This window comes from Ranitomeya imitator, chromosome 1 (assembly GCF_032444005.1).
Source record: "Ranitomeya imitator isolate aRanImi1 chromosome 1, aRanImi1.pri, whole genome shotgun sequence".
In the NCBI taxonomy this organism is placed as follows: Eukaryota; Metazoa; Chordata; class Amphibia; order Anura; family Dendrobatidae; genus Ranitomeya; species Ranitomeya imitator.
In genome coordinates, this window is record NC_091282.1 from 893,749,920 (window position 1) to 893,776,406 (window position 26,487).

Consider the following 26,487-nt stretch of genomic DNA (forward strand, 5'->3'; position numbering starts at 1 on the left):
GAAATACCAGGACCTCAAAGGAGAACTGGAGAAGATGTGGAAGGTGAAGGCAACCGTGATTCCAGTGGTCATAGGAGCACTTGGAGCAGTGACCCCTAAGTTGGAAGAATGGCTACAACAGATCCCAGGAGCAACATCTGAGCTTTCTGTTCAGAAAAACAACTAAGATCCTGCTCAGAACCCTCGAACTCCCAGGCCCCCTTATGTTAGCAATTTTAAGAGTGCTGCATCCCTCTGTACGACTTGTAACCAATTTTAACTTTTTGGTGTCTGGTAAATCTCTTTATTGGCCCATTTTGTCTAAGGGAAACAATAATTTACAATAATTAACAAAAACACTTGCAAAGGCTTCCTAAGCATTTAAAAAGGTCCCTTAGACTGTTTCAGTAGGCTCTGCAATCACGGGGAAGACTGCTGACTTGACAGATGTTCAGAAGGCAGTCATTGGAAAAGGGTGAAACTCGGTCAAAGGAGCGCCGAAAGGAAACTATAAGAAAGAACCTGGCACTCAACTTAATGCTCGTGAGATTTTAATGGTAGTAGGCAAAAAAAGTTTCGGTCCTATATCTGGACCTTCATCAGTTACTACAAACGTGGATATAAAGAAAATATTATTTACAAATATATACAAAAAGAAACAAAAGAAAAACATAATGTGCAAAGAAAATATGTACATAGTTCAGAGAACCACAAAGTTACACAACGCAAAATGTCACATCCATGACAAGAGGTACTTAGGTCATCTCGATAAAAAAACTGGGATAGACAAGCAAGTGTCAGGCTGAGTGAGACCGCCGGATATCTAACAAAGGGGTGTGAGATAAAGGGAATGAGGGTGGAACATACCGTACATATTTTCTTTGCACATTATGTTTTTCTTTTGTTTCTTTTTGTATATATTTGTAAATAATATTTTCTTTATATCCACGTTTGTAGTAACTGATGAAGGTCCAGATATAGGACCGAAACGTTTTTTTGGCTACTACCATTAAAATCTCACGAGCATTAAGTTGAGTGCCAGGTTCTTTCTTTTAGTATCACATGGTGTGGGAACCTACCTGGGCACCACTAGTAGTAGTGCACACGGCTTTATCTTTGAAAGGAAACTATGACACCAGAATGGGGTGAAGCCACAACGTGTTTCAACGGAAGTATCATTGTGGCTTCACTCCATTCTGATGTCATAGTTTCCTTTCGGCGCTCCTTCGACTGAGTTTCACCCTTTTCCTGTCTCTGTCCTCCCTCGGAGGTGTTCGGCTGGAGTTGTGGGGGGATTGTGCAGCCTTCCCTCACTAGGGCTACCTATTCGGTGCTCCTAAAGAATCCGCCTTTTCCTGACTTTGTAGAAGGCAGTCATTGACACTCCACAAGGAGGGTAAGCCACAAAAAATCATTGCTAAAGAAGCTGGAAATTCACAGAGCTGCTGTATCCAAGCAAATTAATGGAAAGTTGACTGGAAGGAAAAAGTGTGTTAGAAAAAGGTAGATCACTCTGTAATGACTCTATATAACACTCTATATAACAATACTGAAATAAATTAACTTTCTGATGAAATTCTAATTTAGTGAGAAACACTTGTACATTTTGCTGGTGGTGCTTGAGATAGAAAAGGCACTGGAATCACAAGCGCTGGATAGCACAGGCTCTGTCCAGCCACTTATATTTGTGTGGCTGGGACCTGTAGTGCCATCCAGTCTGGCAGTATGGGTGTGTGCTGTCCTTGTGGAGTTATCAGCTCTCTGCTCCAGCCAATTTGAGAGTACCACATCCTACTTTAGCTTCCAGCTTACTGCTGTAAGCTGCAAGATAAAGTCTTGTGCTTCTCTGTTTAGTTGCTTGTTGTTTCATTGCTTCTTGCTTTGACCTTGGCTTATGTTTTCTGACTATTCTTATAAATCCTAATTTTGCATGACTTCTCGGCTTTGACCCTGCTTGGCAACCAATCCTGTGCACCTCCAGATGGCAGCCCTTCCGTAGGTAGCAATTCACTGGACCCCATTATAAGGGACAGTTTTAGGTAAAGTGGCGCCTTGGTTAAAAGTTTAAAGTGGGGCCCCAAATGCTCACATATAGCACCATCACGCAGAAACATTTTTGTTGTATTTACGTACGCTGAGTTCAGTCCGTTAAACGAGCACGATTAACAAATTGAAGTTATTCGACACTTGTTTCCCGGCTTCTTTACTCCAGGTGAGGAAGAATGATGGGTGCAGATAGTCCTCAATAGAGTATAATGCAGGTCCCTCTATAGTACATATAGTACAGTATAATGCACTGACCATAGTCCTTGATTATGCAGCCCCCCTCAGAGTATAAAACAGCCCCTCTCAAATTATAATGCACCCCCTCTGCGTATAATGCAGACCCCCACAGAGTATAATGCAACCCCCATCAGAGTATAATGCAGACCCCCTCAAAGTATACTGCAGCCATCCTCATAGAGTATACTGCAACCCCCTCATTGTTAGGGTTGGCGGAATGCACCGAGTATATATATATATATATATTTATATATATATATATATATATATATATATATATATATGTGTATTATCAGGTGCATTCAAAACCCGGGGTCCACTGTGCAAGAGGAACCTGCTGCTGGCAAATGGCGGCACTATATGGCGGTATAAGCGAACTCTGTTAACTCCACAGAGTCGCTAGGAACAAGATGCTGTGCCCTGTTAACCTCACAGAGGTACACAGCTACCAACCAGAGCAAACTGTGGTTATGCAGTCAGAGAAAACAAACAACTCCTCACCAGAGGTGCCGGTATTCTAGCGGCTTATTTCAGCCAAGGCCCTGAATATACTCATAGAAACTCCTCACCGGAGGTGCTGGTATTCTAGGGGCTTATTTCAGCCAAACCCTAACCGCATCCAGACATGACTACACTGGCGCTGAGCTCATAGACATTGGTTTGATACTAGTGCCGTGCGGCCATGCAAAACTTTTATAGCTGCAGCAACTTCAGGACCTTCATAGAGGACAAATAGGAGCTTCTACAGTACCTGAGCAACTTCAGGACCTTCCTAGAGGACCAATGGGAGCTGCTGCAGTATCTGAGCATGTGACCCCTGACCTTCAATGAGAAGTCTTACCCTGGGCATGCTCAGAAGGGAAAAAGCAGCACTTAGTCCCAGAGACGTCTGCTCGCCGCTGACCAGTACTGGCTACAAAGGCAGAGCCTGGAAGAACAGTAGTAACTAGTCGCCCAGTATCAGCCTGAGGCAGATGCTGGGACCATCGTCTCTGCTGAGCAGGCTCTAATCCAGCTGGAGAAGAATGGGAGACCGCAGCGGAGGTGGATCCAGATTTCCCCTGTGCAGAGATGGGAACTCGACACCTAACACTCATAGAGTTTAATGACGCCTCCTCAGAGTATAAGGCAGCCCCTCTCAGATTATAAGGCAGCCCCTCTCAGATTATAATGCAGCCCCCCTCAGAGTATAATACAGCCCCATCAGAGTATAATGCAAACCCCTCAGAGTATACTGCAGCCCTCCTCATAGAGTATACTGCAGCCCCCCTCATAGAATATAATGCAGCCCCCTTATAGAGTATAATGCAGCCCCACACACATACACACAGTACAATGCAGCCCCCTCAGAGTATGATGCCACCCCCCAGAGTATAATGCAGCAACACACACAGTATAATACAGTAGTCCCACACACAGTATAATTCAGCCCCCCACAAATATATACACACACACACTGTATAGTGCAGCCCCCACAGTATAATGCAGCCCCCCATACATAATATGAAAGGCTGCAGGTGATCAGCAGCCACTGATTAGCTGCAGCAGTTATGTGACCTAGCAAGGTCACATAATTGGGAGACACAGCACCAACATTATTGGAATGGTGCTGGTTTGTTGGGTGATTATGTTTTTTTTCCATGTCATCTGGGGGCATTTTAGCAATTTAAGAAGCTGCTGACCAGCAGAGGACAAATCCTTTATTGATTTAATGAGCTGCAGAAAAAGTAACAGCCTTTTGTGATCCAGCATGGAAGTTGCACTTAGCCACGGCTTTCTAGTCAATTGTAACTGATGACTTGAATTTAGCAGAGGGCGCTTTCTGGAGACTGGATTTTTATTATAGTGTTCCAAGCGGAAAGAGTCATTATTATTATTATGAGAATCAATAATTCAACATGGCAGCCGCATACTATATAAATAGTTCTATACATGCTATATATAGAAGTGACCGCACTACACCCCAGAATTCATTATACAGGATACAGAATATACTTAAGTAGATAAAGTGATTAATATCACAAGAAGATGAAAACCCACACCTTCATAAAAAGGGGGATAGTCCAAATCAGGGGCAATTACAGGGTTAAAAGTGATTAGTAAAACAGGCGCTCCTTGGAGAAGGGGAACGTCAGTAGCTTACTGCTATGCATGGCACACAGCCAAATCTAAAATATGTGTTGGGAACCGGCCTTTGATAGAACAAACATACTTTTGATAGTTATATTTAACTTGTAGGAGCCCTTGTTTAATATTCAATATTGTAAGACAACACCTCGCAACATTCGTCACAGGGCTGACACATTAAATAAATATGGCTGAATAATATACCAGGACCCAACTGCTTATTCTACACCATGTCTAGTCTTACTGTGCTTAAAGGGAACCTGTCACATTGAACATGGTGTCTGATCTGCAGGTGGCATGGTATACAGCAAGAGGGGCTGAACAGATTGACAGCTGTGTGACAAGACAAGAGCTTCAGTATATCCTGTACTTTATTCACTGGAATCTCCGCTCATTATGGGCTTGACAGTCAAGAGGGCGGTCCTAGTGAATATAGCTCTCAAACAGTAATTATAACCACCCCCTTGAATTTTAAGCTCATAACGAGCAAGGATTTTATGATATACTGAATGTTTTCCCGCAAAACTATACATATCGGTCTGTTCAGCTCCCCCTGCTCTGTAACATGTTGCCAATATGTTGCAATTCATTTCTGAGCTCACACATTCCCATTAAAAAGAAATCACGAGACACCACATTACCACTAAAGGGTTATTCCCACCATCATGGTGTCATGTTGTTGTATAGTACTAGTAAAATAGAGCACTTACGCAATTTACTGCTTAGTAAAATTTGCAACCGTTCTTCAGATATTAACAATTTTATATTGTTTGCAGCTTGTTGCCTAGGAGACCGACCACTGCTGTGGTCTAGCATGCAGGATTGCTAACAGCTTATCAAATAATCACAGACAGACAATATTTTTTATGTACATTATAAGTGATACATGTATCTATATGGAGACATCAGCTGCATTCACTGTAAACTGCAAAGTGACGACAAAAGTCAAAATTATTATCTGTATAGCTTTGCTCAGATTCAAAAAAATCAAGGACGCCTTAAATTGTTTTGTTATGGACAGGTAAAAAAACTGCCCTGTTTTTACAGACTGCCCTGTAATTTTCGGACACTTGGCAACCCTACATGTAAGAACTTACGCAAAAGATAGCAGAAATGAGGAGGTAACAGCACAATCCAGCAATCCAGGGCAGCTTTAAAACACTGTTTACAAACTTAAAAAAAAAAGTGCTTGTGAGCACTGCTCATGTTCTGCTGTCTAGCAGCAGTGGTCAGTTCTCCTGTCTAGCAGCAGTGGTCAGATCTGTCTAGCATCGGTGGTTAGTTCTACTGTCTAGCAGCAGTGGTCAGTTCTACAGTCTAGCATCAGTGGTCAGTTCGACTGTCTAACATCAGTGGTTAGTTATACAGTCTAGCAACAGTTGTCAGTTCTCCTGTCTAGCAGCAGTCATCAGTTCTACTGTCTAGCAGTAGTGGTCCTGTTCTACTGTCTAGCATCAGTGGTTAGTTATACTGTCTAACATCAGTGGTCAGTTTGACTGTCTAGCATCAGTAGTTAGTTCTACTGTCTAGCAGCAGTTGCCAGTTCTACAGTCTACCAGCAGTGGTCAGTTCCACTGTCTAGCAGCAGTGGTCAGTTCTACTGTCTAGCAGCAGTGGTCAGTGTCCAAGGCAACGTACTGTAAATAAAATGTTATTATCTCAAGAACGGCTAAAAATTTTAATAATCAGTAAATTACAAAATTGCTTCTATTTACTAGCACAATATGCATCTATGAAGATGGGAGTAAAGGTGTGGAGATGTTGTTTATCAGAGCCATTGCCTACGACTGCAGCTCCCCAAATCACAGGGGGCATTATGTCACCTCCCTCCTTTCAAGTAAAGATAGCATAAAAGCCCTCTCTATGTTGATTTGTTGTATGTAGAGAAGTCAGAAGATAGTTGATAGTTATCTAAATGTCCTCTTTAGATGGCTAAGAGTAAGCAGCAATCAGTGTCTCAGTTTCCTTTCTGAAGTCTTACAATTGTCATAGTGGGAGACCTTTTACCTCAAGGAGAGATTCTTGTCGCCAGCTTTCTTTGAGCTTCCATTCTCAGTAAAATAAGCCTCCAGTGCCACGGTAGAATGGCAGCCCCCTACGCAAGCCTGAGAAACCAAGGACTGGAGCAGAAGACAAACAGCTACCAGTGAAGAGACAAAACAAGACACACGCGAGGCACAGGTGTCTTACAGCAGAACACCTTCAGCAGTGAATCAGTAGCCACGCAGTACAAAAGGCAGTTCAAACAAGTGCTCCGCAAACAGCCAATCCTCCGCGAGCCAGGCCTTGCTGAGCAGAAACCATGACGTAAGGGGAAGTGCTCCTCAGAAATGACAAGAAATTCAGTTTCACTACTGATTCGTCTACTTCTGTTCCAAAGGGAAGAAATCTGAACGTTTTAGGCAGACATGACATGTTCAAATCCGTAATGCTCCTGTTTCCACAAGAAGCAGGTTATGCAGTCTTCCTCTCATGACCCGAGCGACCGTCTGTCTCAAGAGAAATGAAGGTGTTAACTATTGTCGACCACACAAGTCCTTTAACATTTCATTTTGAATCCCAATGCAAGCAGCATTTTCCATATAGTTTTTGTTTCTCGACACACAAAACAGTATCAAATCAACTGTCATTCTGTTCTCTTCTCATTAAAGAGTTAATTTTATTTGCGGCAATAAATAAAGGTTTTGACTTACACTTGTGGAGTCTGCGAAGTGTCATCGCCAACCACCCCTGAGAAGGGAGATTGTTATTAAACGGTCTAGTTGGGATTATGACACAGAAACACAACTGTTCACGATCATTAGTAATATTCCAAATATGTTAATTCTTCATTTTACATCTTACAAATCCAATTCCAAGAATGGTGTCAATTTACAGTTACTGTATATATGTGGAGTTGCACTTATTATCCGTTGTTTTAATTTTTATTTCATAAATCTGTAGCAGGTACGGACTGGGGCTGAAATTCAGCCCTGGCATTTGAAATCACACAGGCCCATGTTGTCCCCGTCGCCATGAACCAGATGGGAATATATCACTAATATTACCCTGGATGGAGGAAAGGAAGATTTACTACAAGACCAATATTTCTAATGATACCCGTGGCCAGCTGGGGTAAGTGACGGAGTCAGCGACTTGGTGCTCCGTCACAACTCTTAACAGTATGGGTGCCTTAAGAACACCGATTCTATTCACAACGTAGCAGACAAGGCAGCCCATGACCAGACAGGCCCTTTTGGCATTTGCCAGTATTGCCAGATGGCCAGTCCAGCCCTGATCTGTAGTACACATGGAAATAATACACCTGCCATCTCCTACCTCAGTAATGGGACAGATCAAAATTTACAATAGACTACCTCAAAAGGCACAAGCTGAAGGTTTTACAATGGCCCTCACAGTCCCCTGATCTGAACATCATTGAAAATCTGTGGCTAAACCTCAGAATAGCAATGCATGTAAGACAACCCAGAAACTTTAGGCCTTCTTTTCAGTAATGCAGAAAAATTAGGCGGACCACTCTTTTATGCAAGCTTAAAAAGAAGGACTCTTCCAAATCATAGACTAGACAACATCCACAGTGTCTCCATCTGCCTCATTTTAGGGAATCTTCCACCAGAGGTTCAGTCTGAATCACGTATTTCAGAGACTTACACAGAAACCCTGATGTAAGTGCTCAGTGCTGAGCCCGGGAAAGATGTGCGCAGAGCCTTACTGCAATCTTTGGGAGGCAGAATGAACAAATCAAAAGCAGTTTAACAATTGGTCATATTTATTTTTTGCATCATTTTAGTGCAGTATAGGTTGTAGACAGATTTTTTCTTTGGTGGATGCGATTACAACGATCCCAGATTTATATTGGATTTTTATGTATATCACACACTAAAAGGTTTTTATTTTTTATTTTTTGCAAAAACAAGTTTTTGCATCAACATATTTTGAGAGCTGTAATTTTTATATATTTTTGCCGACAGAGTCATAGGAGGGCTTGTGTTTTGCAGGATGAGTTGTTGTTTTTATTGGTGCCATTTTCCTGGCACATAGCAAATCAGGAATTGTTTTTTGCTTTTTTTTATGGCGTTCATTGTGTTGTAAATGTGATAAGGCAGCTTTATTCTTTGGGTCAGTACAATTACAGCGATAACAGAATTTTATAATTTTTATGTTTAGGCAGTTTTAGAGAATAACAATTATTTTATAGGAAAAAGAATTGCTTTTGCATCGCTATATTATGAGAGCCAAACATTTTTTATTTCTCCGCTGTTGGAGATGTATTGTGGAATGTTTTTCGCAGGATAAAATGATGTTTTCAGCTATAATATTTTTACTTACATTTCTCTTTTTGATTGTGTTTTATTTTACTTATTTGGCAGTACAATTAAAAAGCATAGTTTTTCTGCCACTTTTATTTATGGTGTTCACTGAAAAGGTTAAATAGTGTGGCAGTCTTATAGATCGGGTCATTCTGGATGTGGCGGTGCAAAATATGCATACTTTTTTGTTTGTTTGTTTCCGAATTTGCAAGTTTTCTCACCTACAAAGAATGGAGAGGTCTGTAATATTTATCGTAGGTACACTCCAACTGTAAGACACAAAATCTTTAAAAAAAATACAGAAAATAACATTGTATGATTTTTACATAACTAATTTGCATTTTATTGCATGAAATAAATATTTGATACAGTAGAAAAACAACTTAAAATTTGTCACAGAAACCTTTGCAATTACAGAGGGTCAGTAGTTTCCTGCAGTTCTTGGCCAAGTTTGCAGACACTGCAGCAGGGATTGCAGCCCACTCCTCCATACACATCTTCTCCAGATCTTTCAGGTTTCTTGCTGTCACTGGACAACTTTGAATTTCACCTCCAAGGATTTTCCATTGGGTTCAGGTCTGGAAACTGGCTAGGCCACTCCAGGACCTTGAAATGCTTCTTACAGAGCCACTCCTTAGTTGCCCTGGCTGTGTGTTTCGGGTGATTGTCATGCTGGAAGACCCAGCCACAACCTATCTTCAATGCTCTTACTGAGGGAACGAGGTTGTTGGCCAAAATCTCGTGATAAATGACCCCAGCCTTTCTCCCTTCAATATAGTGTAGTCGTCCTTTCCCCTTTACAGAAAAGCAGAGTATGATGTTTCCCCCATCATTCTTCTCGGTTGGGACGATGTTCTTGGAGTTGTCCTCATCCTTCCTCTTCCTCCAAATATGGTGAGTGGAGTTGATAAAAAAAAAGTTCTATTTTGTTCTCTGACCAAATGACTTTCTCCCATGCCTTCTCTGGATCATTTAGATGGTCATTTTTGAAATTCAAACGGACTTGGACATGTGCTGGTGTGAGCATGTGGATCTTGTGTGCAGCATTTTAATCCATGATGGCATAGTGTGTTAATACAGTAGTGGTAATGTATGAGACTGCGGCCCCAGCTCTCTTTAGGTCATTGACCTGGTGCTTCTGTGTAGTTCTGGGCTGATTCCTGACCTTTTTCAGAATAATCCTTACCCCACAAGGCAAGAACTTGCATGGAGCTCTAGACCGAGGAAGATTGACAGTCATATTGTGCTTCTTCCATTTTCTGATAATTGTGCCAGCAGATTGTTGCCTTCTCACCAAGCTGCTTTCCTATTGTCCTGTTGCCCATCCCAGCCTTGTGCAGGTCTACAATTTTGTCCCTGGTTTCCTTAGACATCTCTTTGGTCTTGGCCATGGTGGAGAGGTTGGAGTGTGATTGATTGAGTCCCTGGGCTCAGTTTGGTATAAAAAAACAAACTGCACTTTTCTTACCGTTCCCGCATCCACCAGTAAGTCTCTGCCGCTGCTTCTGGAGTCTGGCATCGGCTGTGGCACTGACGTCACATTGACAGCAGAGCAGTTAGTCAGTAAGCTCAGTCGCTCAGCTTGTGTAGGTGGAATGCCCCACTTAAAGCCACTGAGCTCACTGATTGGTTGCAGCGCTGTCAATGTAATGTCAGAGAATCAGCCTATGCCAATCCGGGAGATGTGCCAGAGACTCATTATAGCACCAGTGGACGATGAGTAAAGCATGTTTTTTTTGTTCTTTCTGTGTTACTTCACACAAAACTTGAAGGAAAGTATGGTCTTATTGCCCTCACCACCCAAAAGTTAATTGATATTTGTGCCCACTCCGGTCTTACATCCTGTGACATTCTTTTCACTCCTTTTCAGTGGGCAGTTTCTATTCTGCCAGCACTCTAGGTTCTATAGCTTCTTTTCATCACTTCCCAGCATGCACTGCATCATCCTATGTCCAATAGCTTGCCTACCTTGAACTGAAAACCAGCCATTTTGATGCCTACATGTAGCTTAACAAACAGAAGAAAAGAGACAAAGCCAAGCCACCAATTTTTGTAATCTGTCTTGGGGTCTCTGCTGCTAGAGCAAGATACAAGGGAAACACCTACTAGTTTGTACTTTTGAATGATGTTTTGAGGGCAGCACCACACACTGGAATTTTTAGATGGTCTTATAAAGTGTAACATTTTGCTTTGCTAGAAAATACATCAATAATTTTCTTTTACTACATTACATTGTTTGGCAGGGGCAGGTTTAAAGAAAATAAAATACAGGATATTTTTGAAAACAGCTTTGGTAGCTAACAATATAAAAGAGATTTGTAGGTGCAGCTGAGGGGAGAGACTATTTTAGATTTTTGGAATATTACAAATGTTTCTTATACATAGTATCCAATTGCTAAGTAATTGTAGTAGAGTTAAGACATACTCCTAGGTAAGTGATTGCTGACCATAAAATTATTACTACTACTTGTGCAGGTAATGCAGTGCAATATATAAAGGTATGAGGACTCATTCACACATCAGTATTTGGTCAGTATTGTGCTGTAGTGTTTGTGTGCGAAAGCCAGGAGTGGGACAATCAAAGGAAAACTATAATTGAAAGATTGACACATGTTCTGTGTTTAGCTTACAAATGAGTGAATGAGCAATTATGCTAGAGTAAATTGCCTTGAAAAGTCGAAAAATCTTTGCACAACCCTTGCGCAAAAAATGTGGCAACTTTGGCATTTTCACAGCAGTTTTGCCCAAAATATGTGTAGCTGGGGTAGGAAGGGGGCATGACTCCACAGTTTGTCTAATTCTTGATCAGCTGGAGCATTCCTTGCATCAGAAATATTACTCTAGTCCTTGACTGGAGTAAGATTTGTGTGTCGAAGGGCATGGAGGTGCACACCACTTATCAGACACTCCTGATTCATAAAGAAGCATGGGCCTCCTAATGAATCAAAAGCGTTTGACGCCAGCACGCCTCCTTATTATTGTAGGGGTTAATCGCAGTTTACCGCATTGTTGGAGATTTGTAATGTAATATATCTTATGGTCAGTAGAGTGCAGAGACGAGATACCGAAGTTGGAGTACAGGGGTTTTGGCGGTTGGTGGGTGGTTGGAGGAGTCGAAGGTGAGTCCGAGTGAAAAGGGAAGCTGCGCATCTCAGTGAAGACAACCAAGTACACAGCATTTTGGGCTAGGCCACATGGTGCTTTATCTCTTAGGGCTTAGGGAAGCTCTGCATTGAAGAGATTGGCATTCCCTAAGAGCTTCAAGATGGAGCTTCCAACTCTAAGGACTTAGGGAAGCCCTGCTTTGGAGAGATTGGCATAATCTAAGAGCTTCAAGATGGCATTTCTGATTATTAGGAACTCAATCCATCAAGGACCCTCCCACTTCAAACTCAAGAGGTAACGGTACCATCTTACATCTGAATATATATGCGCATATATAAATATCCTTATGGAGGTCCCATTAGTTAGGACAAAAAACACATCAAAAACTACTCCGAGTGGGCAATTACCAAAGTACTGGCACAACACTATCATGTTTTTGATTTATGCATAGAAAAGGATACTCGTTTGTAATTTGCTCGCATATAACGGTTAATTCTGTTTAAGTCTACCTGCGTACAGGGCCGCCACCAGGCATTACTGCCCTTACTGGTGTACAGGGCCCAAAGAGCAGAGGGGGCCGTGAGTGGGCCCCCTCTGTTATGCTCACCGCTCCCAAGCGGCAGCATGCTGCCGCTTCAGTAACTGACCGTGCGTCCTCCGATGCACGATCAGTTAAAGTCTGTTGCTGTGCAGGAGACTCCTTCCGCATGGTAACAGTAACAGTTGACAGTTGCCAGCCAATTACAGGCTGGCAGCTGATGTCACTGTCATACACCGGAAAGATGATGTGCGCTTCAGCCGAATTGGAGAGGAGGACAGCGCTGGATCTTGGCCAAGTTAGGAAAATCCTTTTTTTTTGTTGTAAAGCTGCAGTATGGGGCATACTATACTACTATGGGGGGGAGGAAAAGGGGATGCATTATATTATGGGGTGCATTATATCCCTATAAGGCTGCTGTATTACACTATCGGACATTGTGGTGCATTATATCCTTATGAGGCTGCTGCATTACACTATGGGGCATTATGGTGCATTATATCCTTATGAGGCTGCTGCATTACACTATGGGACATTGTGGTGCATTATATCCCTAAGAGGTTGCTGCATTACACTATGGGGCATTGTGGTGCATTATATCCCTATGAGTGTTAGGTGTCGAGTTCCCGCCGCTGCACAGGGGGAATCTCGAACCATGTCCGCTGCGGTCTCCCAATCTCCTCCAACCGCAGTGGAACCTGCTCAGCGGAGACGTCAGTCTCAGCGTCTGGCTCAGGCAGATAATGTGCTTGGTTACTACTGATCTGCCAGGTTCAGCCATTGTAACTAGCACTATTCTTCGGCAGGCAGATGTTCCTGGGACTAAGTTTTGCTTTTCCTCTAGTGAGCATGCCCAAGGGTTGACCTTCCATTGGAGGTCTGGGGTCACATGCTCAGGTCCTGTAGCGGCCTCTATTGGACCACTAGGAAGGTTCTTGTCTGCTACAGCTATAAAAGGTTTGCATAGCCGCATGGCCATGCGCTAGTATCAACCTATGTCATGAGCTTTGCTACTTTGTGGTCATGTCTGCATATGGTCAGGGCTGGCTGCAATAAGCCCCTAGAATACCGGCACCTCTGGTGAGGAGTTTTGTGTGTATGAATTCAGGGTTGGCGTATAGCCACTAGAATTCCGGCTCCACCGGAGAGGAGTTATTCGTGTGCTAGGCTGACTGCATGACCACTGTTTGCTTTCTGCTCTGTTAGGTAGCTGTGATCCTCTGTGAGGTTAACAGGGCATAGCGTTTTCCTATCTTAGCGATTCTGTGAAGTAACAGAGTTCGCTTCTACTGCCATATAGTGCCGCCAATTGCAAGCAGCAGGTTCTCTCCTGCACGGTGGACCCCGGGTTGCGAATGCACCAATTATAACTCATATATATATTCTGTGTGTTCCGCCAACCCTAACAATGAGGCTGCTGCATTACACTATGGGGCATTGTGGTGCTTTATATCCCTATGAGGCTGCTGCATTACACTATGGGGCATTGTGGTGCATTATATCTCTATGAGGCTGCTGCATTACACTATGGGGCATTGTGGTGCATTATGTCCCTATGAGGCTGCTGCATTATACTATGGGGCATTGTGGCGCTTTATATCCCTTCGTGGCTGCTGCATTACATTATGGGGCATTGTGGTGCATTATATCCCTATAAGGCTGCTGCATTATACTATGGGGCATTGGGGTGCATTATATCCCTATGAGGCTGCTGCATTACACTATGGGGCATTGTGGTGCATTATATCCCTATCAGGCGGCTGCACTATACTATGGGGCATTGTGGTGCATTATATCCCTATGAGGCTGCTGCATTACACTATGGGACATTGTGGTACATTATATCCCTATCAGGCTGCTGCACTATACTATGGGGCATTGTGGTGCATTATATCCCTATGAGGCTGCTGCATTATACTATGGGGCATTGTGGTGCATTATATCTCTATGAGGCTGCTGCATTACACTATGGGGCATTGTGGTGCATTATATCCCTATGAGGCTGCTGCATTACACTATGGGGCATTGTGGTGCATTATATCTCTATGAGGCTGCTGCATTACACTATGGGGCATTGTGGTGCATTATGTCCCTATGAGGCTGCTGTGTTATACTATGGGGCATTGTGGCGCACCAATTATAACTCATATATATATTCTGTGTGTTCCGCCAACCCTAACAATGAGGCTGCTGCATTACACTATGGGACATTGTGGTGCATTATATCCCTATGAGGCTGCAGCATTATACTATGGGGCATTGGGGTGCATTATATCCCTATGAGGCTGCTGCATTATACTATGGGGTGTTTTATATCCCTATGGGGCTGCTGCATTCTACTAAGGGGCATTATATCTCTATGAGGCTGCTGCATTACACTATGGGGCATTGTGGTGCATTATGTCCCTATGAGGCTGCTGCATTATACTATGGGGCATTGTGGCGCTTTATATCCCTTCGTGGCTGCTGCATTACATTATGGGGCATTGTGGGGCATTATATCCCTATAAGGCTGCTGCATTATACTATGGGGCATTGGGGTGCATTATATCCCTATGAGGCTGCTGCATTACACTATGGGGCATTGTGGTGCATTATATCCCTATCAGGCTGCTGCACTATACTATGGGGCATTGTGGTGCATTATATCCCTATGAGGCTGCTGCATTACACTATGGGACATTGTGGTACATTATATCCCTATCAGGTTGCTGCACTATACTATGGGGCATTGTGGTGCATTATATCCCTATGAGGCTGCTGCATTATACTATGGGGCATTGTGGTGCATTATATCTCTATGAGGCTGCTGCATTACACTATGGGGCATTGTGGTGCATTATATCCCTATGAGGCTGCTGCATTACACTATGGGGCATTGTGGTGCATTATATCTCTATGAGGCTGCTGCATTACACTATGGGGCATTGTGGTGCATTATGTCCCTATGAGGCTGCTGCGTTATACTATGGGGCATTGTGGCGCACCAATTATAACTCATATATATATTCTGTGTGTTCCGCCAACCCTAACAATGAGGCTGCTGCATTACACTATGGGACATTGTGGTGCATTATATCCCTATGAGGCTGCAGCATTATACTATGGGGCATTGGGGTGCATTATATCCCTATGAGGCTGCTGCATTATACTATGGGGTGCTTTATATCCCTATGGGGCTGCTGCATTCTACTAAGGGGCATTATTTCTCTATGGGGCTGCTGCATTATATTATGGGGTGCATTATATCCCTATGGGGCTGCTGCATTATTCTATGGGGAATTATATCTCCATGGGGCTGCTGCATTATATTATGGGATTTAATTATATCCCTATGGGGATGCTGCATTATACTATGGGGTGCATTATATCCCTATGGGGCTGCTGCATTCTACTATGAACCATTATATCCCTATGGGGCTGCTGCATTATACTATGGGATATTGTGGTGCATTATGCTGCTGCATTATACTATGGGGCATTGGTGTGCATTATATCCCTATGAGGCTGTTGCATTATACTATGGGGCATTACGGTGCATTATATCCCTATGAGGCTGCTGCATTATACTATGGGGTGCATTATATCCATAAGGGGCTGTGGTATTATACTATGGGATGCATTATATCCCTATGGGGCTGCTGCATTATACTATGCGGCTGCTGCATTATAATATGGGGCTGCTGCATTATACTATGGGGTACATTATATCCCTATGGGGCTGCTGCTTTTTACTCTGGATGCATTATATTATGCGGGTACATTACACTCTTATGGGAGTGCATTATAATGCTATGGGGTGCATTATACTGCTATTGGGGTGCATTATACTGCTTTGGGGGTGCATTATACTCTTTTGGGGGTGCATTATACTCTTTTGGGGGTGTATTATAGTACTATAGGTTGCATTATATTACTATGGGGGTGCATTATATCATATATGACTATGGGGTACATTATACTATTATGGATGACTGGGGGCAATATGGAGAGTCATGAGGCAGAATGGGAGGATACTTGGGGTCCAGACAGACTGTGAGATATTATGACTGTAGGGGCTAATTAAAATATATTATTTTTGAGGCTAATGTTTTCAGTGTTGGGGAGGAGATGTCCTGTTACTGTGTAGAGCGACATGGTCGCTTATTTTCTACATCTTGTGTAGTGTGGAGGTCGGTGAAAAATTTGGAAATGTGCTCTAGATAACTGTTTTTTTCTACAGAGATGAGACCTGGTTGGAAGAAGTGATGGTGGTATGCGCTGGATGAAGATGAAAAGCGAAGACAAAAGACTTCAACTAGAGATATCACCAGTGAGTCAGTGTGTTACCTGTACACTGACTCTATACACTGTATACTATATACAGAGCTCCTGTGTATAATGTCTTTGGTGATCACTGTATTACCTGTATACTGACACTATATAAAGCTCTCCTGTGTATAATGTCATCGGTGATTACTGTATTACCTGTACGCTGACACTATATACAAAGCTCCTGTGTATAATGTCACCAGTGATCACTGTATTACCTGTATACTGACACTATATACAGCTCTCCTGTGTATAATGTCACCGGTGATTATTGTATTACCTGTACACTGATAGTATATACAGAGCTTCTGTGTATAATGTCACTGGTGATCACTGCATTACCTGTACACTGAAACTATATACAGTGCTCCTGTGTATAATGTCACCAGTGATCACTGTATTACCTGTACACTGACACCGTATACTAAGTACAGCTCTCCTGTGTATAATGGCACTTATGGTGATATAAGTATTGTTTTTGTTATTAATGATCAGTGTTGTAGTATTGGGTCAGTATGTTGTGGTAATATGTGGTCTGGTCCTGATGTGGCTGTATTTGTTCCTTGTATGTGCTATTACTGGTCATCATATGGTGGTAATATGTGGTCTGGACATGGTTCGGTGGTATATGTTCTTTGTATGTGCTATTATTCGGTCACTGGTGGTAATATGTGGTCTGATCATGGTGTGTCAGTTTTTGTTACTTGTAAGTGGTATTATTTGATCACTATATGGTGGTAATATGGTGTCTGGTTGTGGTGTTGCTGTATTTGTTCCTTGTTTGTGATATTATTGGTCGTTTTAAAAATTGAAAAATAAATAAAAATATACCTAAATTGTATTGGATATTTTAACAAATGTTTAGCAAGTTACAGTAGAGTAGAGTCCGGTCAAAAGAGTCTACCTTGTCGTGGTGGTGGATTAAAAAATATTTTGGCCAAAACAAAAGCTACTAGCTATGTATGTGGTGATGGGAACTATAATGTGTGATTGGTTAGGATGTGGAAGTTTTTCCAAGAGAGAGCGTGGAACTGTGGATGGTTCGAGGGGTGGAGGCAGAGCTGGGTGGAGTCTCAAGGGGGGGCCCGAAAATTTTGGCAGTATGGAGCCCCAAAATCTTTTGTGGCAGCCCTGCCTGCGTATACTTTTAGTCAGTGTTATTGAGGATAATTGCTGTCATTGTATTTGTTACTTATACACTGCTTACCTACCATCCTTTCCTTTGTTTTATAAACTGGTTAGTAATTATTCATATTGTATTATCTAATCTTTGGGTGTCTCTGCTGGTTGTTGCTGTACCCCTCATCCTGTGGCCATCCCTCATCCATGTTTCATTATGACGGGAGAGAAAATCGCCAGTCTGGATGAATCGGAGCCTTAGTGTATGTTTGCACGGGGCAAGTTCGATGCTGACGTTTCTACTACTGAAAATGTTAATGTTTTGCAAAACATCTGCCATTTGTAAAAATCTGCCACTCACTAGTAAAGTTTTTTAAGGGAAAAAAATACACTTACCTGATTTATTTAATTGTAGTCATTAAACAAATGTGTCAAAACTTAATTATGTTCAGCTAAGGCAAGGAAAACAAGTCACACGCGGGGTACAAGAGCTCCCAAACACATTTACAGCAGCCTGCAAAACCACGTAATCTTGTGCTGTATAATTACTCAATAAAACTATGTCTAAAAGAGCCAGTCAGACGGTGAAGTCACCAGTACTTATCGGCCCATAGAATTACCCGCTTTTCACATTCTCAAAGATCCAGATGTATCATACGTGCAACAGGTGCAGTCACACAGGGGTCTAAAGGCAGATAAAGGGGTTCACTGCCATCCTAAAAGCAGCCACCTACTGTCTACTGGATTAATATGAGGTGCCAAGCTAATGATTTTCATCTCTCATAATTACTCATGGATTGTTAGAGGGTTTAAGAGCGTGCTGTGTGATGAGTACCTATACAATATTATTGCTCTGGGGCTCCCTCTTATGTCTCTGAGCACCTTTGTGTTCACAAGTAAGGTGACAAGAGCTTATGTACAGTATTTGGTTATATTAAGAAAGGATGTTGTGTTGCCATTTTAATAAATGAATAGGAATTTAAGAACATAAACCCCTTCCCGACATCTCCAGGATATATGCACTACTGTCGGAAAAGGCTACCCTAAAGCTGATATACGGTACATGGCCGGCACTAGTAAGTAGCACTCTTCTGTTCAAATAGCTGGACTAACACTGCAGAACCGAAATTAATCCGATCATGGCCATTTCACCATATTGGAGGAATAAGTTTCATGTACCCTGAAACAGTACCATTGACAATGAAGGGGTTGTTCACCTCAGGGGAAACTTTTTCTTTTCATTTCTTTCTTAAATGTATGCATTTCGGTTTAAAATTATTTTTGCAGTTTGGTTTCATTAAATATTTTGCACCATTTGACTTTTACAGGATTTTTGTTTCCTTGCAACTTTGATGTGGTCTGTGGCCATAAATCAATTGAAATGAGTTAAAAAAAAAAAGACAGACGGCTCATTAGATTGTTGGAATAAGCTCACTGACAAATTCTCAGTTAAAGGCAATTTGTCACCAGGTTTTCTGCTTCTCCATCTGAGAGCAGTATAATGTAGCAACAAAACCCCTAATTCCAGTGATGTGTCACTTACTGATCTACTTGCTGTTAGTTTGATAAAAAAACTCTGTATAGCCCAGCCCACACCCCTGATTGGTAGCTTTCTGTCCATGCACAGTATACAGAGAAAGCTGCCAATCAGTGGCGGTGATGGGCTACATAGGGCTCATTAATTTGCTTGACTACCTGACAACAGGTTTACTAGTCCTTTTGTGATAATCTCCTGCTGATAAAACAATGATTGTAACAAAACTACACTAAGCAGCCCCAGTAAGTAATAAAATTGCTGGAATCAGGGTCTCTAGCTCTACATTATACTGCTCTCAGATTAGGTGGAAAAACTCTGGTGATAGATTTTCTTTAACTCATTCTGCAATCAGCAATAGGCAGTGCAATACAGAGACTATAGAAGGCAAATAAGGCACATTTTTAATGGAACCCAATTAAACAAAGTGATTTTGAACTAAAATGCATGCAATTAAGTAAGAAAAAAATATGTCCCCAAAAGTAAACAATCCCTTTAAAGTTATTGTGCAAAAAGGAAGCTCTCAAACGGCTAAGTCAACAGGAAATTACCATTTTTTTTTACAGAAAATATTGTTGAATCATAAAAGTCAAAATGTGTTATAGAGGTCAGGGGTTAATTCATATATAGCATTTTTGCATTTTTAGGGTGTGTTCACACATAGCAGATTTGCTGCAAATATTACTGCAGCACAATCCGCGTATTTGTACCATACTGTATTATACCATGTACTCGGATGTATTACAACTTTATTGAGAAAAATCCCATATATGTCAAATACATTCAGCTCTATCTAAAAACATTGTTAGTGAAGTGAGACCCTATCATTCAGCTTTTGCTTCTGGAGAAAATATCTTCTTAGATACACCACTCAATGTATGGCAGCATGTAGAGGCCGTGTTACTCTTCCCAGGGAGCTGTAGACCCTCTACATATTGTGGTCCAGGCTTTGTGCTCATCATAAGCCTAAAGGTGAATAACAGCTGAGACAATGTAATTTACAACAAGATGTATTTTACTCTATGAACCTATCTTAAATGTTGTCTACTTCTCATGAACAATAAAAAGAAGGCACAGCAATTTTAATGAGGTATTAACTGTCATTATCACACCGCTCCCACAATTATTAAGGCTAAGAATCATATGTACTAATCCCTGTATAAATTTATGTACAGTAAAATGTAGCGTCGTCATTTAATGTTTCTTGTGCTGCAAGAGGGCCAGAAAACCATTACTGAGAGCTAATATACAGTCCTGAACATTGAAATTGCAACACCGAGAAGGCAAAGTTGTGGAATTCTGGAAACCGCAGGATCTATAGACTTGTAATGCTCATAGTAGCACAGGTAAACTCTTTCTTATGCCTTAGGCCTGACATATGACATCCAATTTCTTTTGGATTATAGAATGGATCAATTGTGGAACCGGTGGTACTGACATTTCTACAAAGTGTCTCAATAGCCATTTTTCAACACAAAAGCAGGCTGCATGTTGCCTGTGCTCCTGTGAAAAGGCTGGGTGGCCTAATTGTGCCTCTGTGGCCTACAGAGTCTCCAGACTTGACTCCAATTGAGCACATCTAGGACGTCAATGAATGGCAGTTATAATGGGAGCCGACAGAGGCAAATCTTGATGATTTGCGAGCCCACGTGCATTCAGTGTGGCAGAACATTCATCAGACATGTGCAGGGTGGTAGCTGCAGGCGAGGCACTCGTTTTCTCCTGTTACGCCTCAGCTCACTACATGAAAGTGTGGGTCCTGGCCGAGTGTTGGTGTTGTGAGGGCCTTGCGCTCATGCAAGCCTCCTGTAGCCAATGGTGTTGGCCAGTCAGGACCATAGGTTCCAGTGTTTAACAAAGGAGGCTTCTGCTCTAAAACACAGTCTTTACTGAACGGTAACTCGGTAAGGGTTATATCCAAGGGGTAGCGGGTACAAGTCTTATGGACATTTCGTTCACAGTGAAAAGCATATTCACTCACATTGTTTCCTTCTACTGTAGTCTACTCCCGGGTCAGTGAAGCACACTGTTTCGCCCTACTTCGTCACAGCCTAGCTTCTCACCACAGTCCTGATCAGCGGGACCATTCAGCGGTTCCAAGTCCTATTTCTTCCACTACTGGTGCCCTGGATCTACCGCTCAGGACCACCCACTAGTCTCACAAACTTATTCTTGTTTAGGTCCATTACCTTTGGCATTTAGGAAGCTCAGTATTTCTCATGACATGCCATTCTATCCAAAGACCCCTTTAAGTTGGAAGGTCACTCTGTCTCTTCAGCCAGCTCAAGGTTGTGCTACTTTTTTGTTCCCTTATTCTAATTCTTAGTAGCTCATCCAATGGCAGCACTGCTCACATAAAATTTCTACTTGAATATGAACTTGTCCCTATCTAACTATCCACAGGAAGTGGTGTCAATCACTAACCCTCTCCCACTATGGGCTAGTCTCGAAAATTAACACTCACCTTACCCTAACGTCACTATCTAACTACAGTCAATTACCTTATCTTACCGATCTATGTCCTGATCCCTAAACTTCGTCTTATCCTATAGTTACACTATGTCCTACACCTACACTATACTATATGTTTTCAGATGTAGCAATGCGGCAGTAGAGTCCACACCTCTTACACATCCGTTAATAACTCATTGATAGCATCCAAGCGTGTAAGTGCAGGTATTTTGGCGCATGGTACTTATATTTGCTCCTGAATATATTAAGATGTTTTGAAAATCTTGTCAACTATTGGCATACATAAAAATCACAGCGTCCCATAGAAAATAGAAGATATTTATAGTAAGGAAACTTGTTTTCTCGAAGCGGTACACACAGGCACAAAGTCTTTATGGCAACCAGGAAGGTTTATTACTGTTCATATACCTCCGGCAAACAGAAAACAGAGTCTTCTCCTGAATCAAAGTTGGCAAAGAAACAAAAACATTCCATATGGCAGTACAATGTCCAGCAATTTGGGCTCACCTGTTTTAAAATTTGGGTCATTCCTAGTCAGCCACCAAACAAAATTGCCCAGCAAACTATTGGTCTTTCCACCTTCACTCCCAGAAAATACTAAAACAGCTCAGCTGCCTTAAATAGGCTATTCAGTTCCCAGAGTGGAGATATGGGAATGGCCAGTCTCACCCAGCTGTTCTGGCCATTCCTAAAACCCAGACTAAAGATCCGAGCCTATTCAAAAATCCTCTCAGCACCATCGGTGCTGAAGCCTCCGTTTACAGGCTTCACATCACTGAGGTTAACCACCTCAGTGACACATATTTCCTGTCCAGGAGAGATATCAGTCATCATGTGTGAGGAAAGATGCGGGCTCAGTGTGCGAGCATGCATCAAAGGTAGTGACATGAAATATGATGTAAGAGTACGTCATATGTCATGAAGGGGTTAAAGCTTCTTTAAGGAGCAGTGATCACAGTTACTCTGCAACAGGAGCAACAAGAGGCATCGCACTATTTCTCACTGATAGCAGAAATGGAGAAGAGGCTAAAGGCCCCGCTATACACATTAAACAAATGTGGACTGATTCCGCCAATATCCACAGGTCCAATTTCTATTGCCAATCTTTTGCTTTTCTATGAAATAAGCCACTGTCAGAGATCTATTCAAAGTAATTTGAGGATAGTAAGCCTGCAAAGGACTATAATGGTGGCAGATATGCAACAGATACAGACTTATTTGTATGCAGGAGGAGTTTACACTTTTCTGACACTAGATGACGATATTGTTACTGTTATATGCTTAGTTGAATGTAATGCATATACTTGTTGTACTTTGGTTTCAATTTCTCTATGATAAAAACGTCCTTTAGACTTCTTGTTATGCTGTATTAAGAAGCTGATGCATGTACCTCATGTTCTGTGTAGATAAAAGTTGAACTACCCTATATAATCTACTCTCACAAGTTTCTTCTGCGACCAAACTATGCAACATATAAAAGCTACAAAAGGGAATAAATAAAGATTTGAAAGTGGAGAAACTGCATAGAGCGAGGCCTTCTTAAATACAGGTGAAGAGAGAAGTGCAACTCAGACTAAGAGTACTCATTATGAACTACATGAATAAGGTTGAAGTTTAGGTGAGAGGAAATAAAATCTTAATTTTTTGTAATTACTCCACTGACATGGCAAGAAAGAATGAAAGTTTTTAGTACACTGCGCTTTATTTTGGTGCAGGGACCTTAAGGATTTGTTCACCCAATGGTTGAATGGAATAGTTTGTTGCACCGACAACATCCTCGGTATATTTGTTGCAGGATACCACATATAGGAGGGAGAGGTAGGGGAGGTGGTGAGGGATCATCAGCATGCAGAAACTGAAGCAATATTGGCTGGTCAAACAGATAAGCACTAAGCAGTCATAAAAACAGAAGCTAATAGAAAAAATTATCTCAGTATAAGATATAGGATATAAGGTTAACTTTTTAGTGTTAGGGAGGGGTGAAATCCTTTCATTGGCAATAAACTAAAGAAATTAGGTGGAGGGAGATATAAAAGTAGGGTAAAGCCACTGGTACCTATTAATAACATTATAATTATATTAATGATAGTAATATTGTTGGGAGTAGTGAGCAGAATATACCGCAGTTAGATACCTTGCAAATCTTAACCGTGTGCACTTTTACAAAATCATATATATTAATAGAATGAATCCACTGTGTTACTGTTAGGTTAGAGTCACATGAGTCCAAATAAATCAGAGAAAATCAGTCCAATTATGCTAATCACACTATGATCAGACTCTGATCACAGTTTGATAAGTGTGTGATTCGATTTTGTTGAATGTGGAGAATAAAAAAAAAGTTTCTCTACTCCATTCTGTCAGTCCATGGAAATTGGACTGCACTAAGATGTCGATTAATTAAATGATCAGAGTTCAAACTGCACACTCAACAATGTTGTAGTCGGTGCTACAGAGGAAAAATAAAGTTAGAATTGTTGAACAACGTCAAGCACTCAGTTGTGATAATAATGACAGTTCATTATTGATGAAGAAAACTTATCACACAGAAATTAAATTTTATTCTGGGAATTCGCAGCCAATAATGGGTACAACAGAAAAGAGTATCCCCTTTTTCAAGGGTTCATTCTGTAGATAGGAGGGTGGCACCCCAGGAGTCTGGTTGCCAGAGTGACATTGCATCCCTCACAGAGTGTGATGAACTGCCTGGAAGCAAGAAGGGATTCCCTTTGCAGGTACGCTGGCATACAACATCTTTCCTGACTCCAGATCAGAAGGGGGAGCTCTAAACTCGGTTTCAGGGTAGCTTCCCTATAAGTTCTGGCCTGGAGGCGGGGTTAGAGAGTTCAATGTGAAACAGTGAAGGGAGAGGAAGCATGTGAGGAGAGCCTGGCAGTGGTGCTGTGTCTGAGTTCACCCCAGGATTGAGCGCAACAGAGGGGACAACTGAGTCCGTGGTTGTGTGGGAACTACAGGCATTGCAGCCAAATCCTGAGGACAGGAGATTGCAGGTCTCCTGGCCACAACTGACACCCAAAGGCACAGTTGCATATCAGAGCCCGGAGTCACCACGAGGGAGTGACACGTGGAAAAAGCTCAGCTGCCTGCCATGCTGGTAGCATTTCACTAAGTGGACAGACTAAGAGAGGGACTTGAGGAGAACTGCAAGCATCAGGAACCCAGAGAGCAGCGCAGTAGGGAGGCTTCCAAACCCACCTGACTAGGGGAATTCTGAACTGCTTCCAGGCTGCCCGGATCTCTAATACCACCTGTTACCTGTGCTCCGGACTACACCTACAATTAAAGGTAAAGAAACTACAGTCTCTGTGTCCTCCAATTATTCTTGAACCCCAATGTCCACAACCCTTCATAGACTGTTCTGGTAGCCCTGGGGCCCCGCTCCACCTATGGGGAGTCAAATCATCTCAACTGCAACACCACCGGCCCCAGCGATCCCTTTAAGCAGTGTCAGCCATCTCTAGCCAAACACCACAGGTGGCATCACGAATAATCCCCTACAAACATTTCCCTCATCCCTTTTATTGCACATCCAGGGCCACGGACTGGGTCACTGCTGCCGTGACCACCCCTTTAAGAGCCACCCGACCCGGTTCCGAGTACCCCACGGCCCTACCGGGTGTGGCAGGAGCGGCGTCATATGAGGTGTATCCCTTCCTGGATTAGTACCATCCCTGGGGAGGAACAGGGAGGATCCAACCAAGGGGTTACATGCTTGTGACCTCTCTTTCTTTATCAAGCTTGCTGTTCACTTTTAAAGGGGGGCGCATTGAGTAATGTGCTGGAAGGAACTTGAAGCAGCTGGCAGCCCCATGCAGCCAAGCACACATGGTCGAACATCAAACCCGTAACTGACATGATTCATCTGCTTATATCTTTTGTACTTCACCTGTATTTGCATATATGATCATTGTATATGTATAGCCATTGTGTATTTAGTGTTTTGTCTGGTGTTCCCTTAAGGCAAATAAATATATAATTGAACTTGGGCTGCTCTTTTATCTCGATCCATGAATACACATGTCCGTGTTCTCGGTTTTAACTTGCCATGCAATTGGGGCTGGTTTGTGGCCCGATATAATCTCGTTAACGGACCTACCAGTGACCCAGTTCTTCCTGAAGCTGTTCCTGTCTGTCCAATCTGAACTGGGTCTTATCGATTCCTGTATATCAGCCATGCCCATGAGCACCTGCCTGCCTGTATTTCAGTCGTGCCCGCCAGCACCTGCCTGCATCTACATCAGTCATGCCCACCAGTACCTGCCTGCCTGTATATCAGCTGTGCCCAACAGCACCTGCTTGCCTGTATATCAGCCATGCCCGCCAGCACCTGCCTGATGGTATATAAGCTGTGCCCACCAACACTTGCCTCTCTGTATATCAGCCAGGCCCTCCAGCACCTACCTGCCTGTACACCCATCATGTCTGCCAGTAGCTGCCTGCCTGTAAATCAGCCATGCCAGTCAGTATACCTGCTGTGCCTGTCAGCATCTGCCAGTCTGCATACTAGCCGTGTCTGTCAGTACTTGCCTGCCTGTGAATCAACCATGCCAGTCAGTATACCTGCCGTGCCTGCCTGTATCCCTGCCAGCACCTGTCGTTACAGCTTCCTGTCCCTTTGGGGGTCAGCTACCGTGCGTCTGAGGTCTGTCCTGGAGTAGGACCTGGTGTCCATCTTGAGAAAAGTCTAA

General features: G+C 42.5%; 1 protein-coding gene across 2 annotated transcripts in view; it reads right to left on the minus strand.

The window, feature by feature from the left end:
• SHROOM3 (shroom family member 3) overlaps window positions 1-26,487 on the minus strand; it is a 363,566-nt gene that overhangs the window by 274,733 nt on the left and 62,346 nt on the right. Inside the window, exon 1 of one of the 2 annotated variants that reach the window (XM_069743233.1) lies at window positions 6,397-6,632. The exons of the other annotated variant lie outside the window; for it this stretch is intronic. The gene's annotated coding sequence lies outside the window, so the exon portion shown is untranslated. Of the gene's footprint in view, window positions 1-6,396; window positions 6,633-26,487 lie in introns of those variants that run through there. 2 annotated transcript variants of the gene reach the window in all.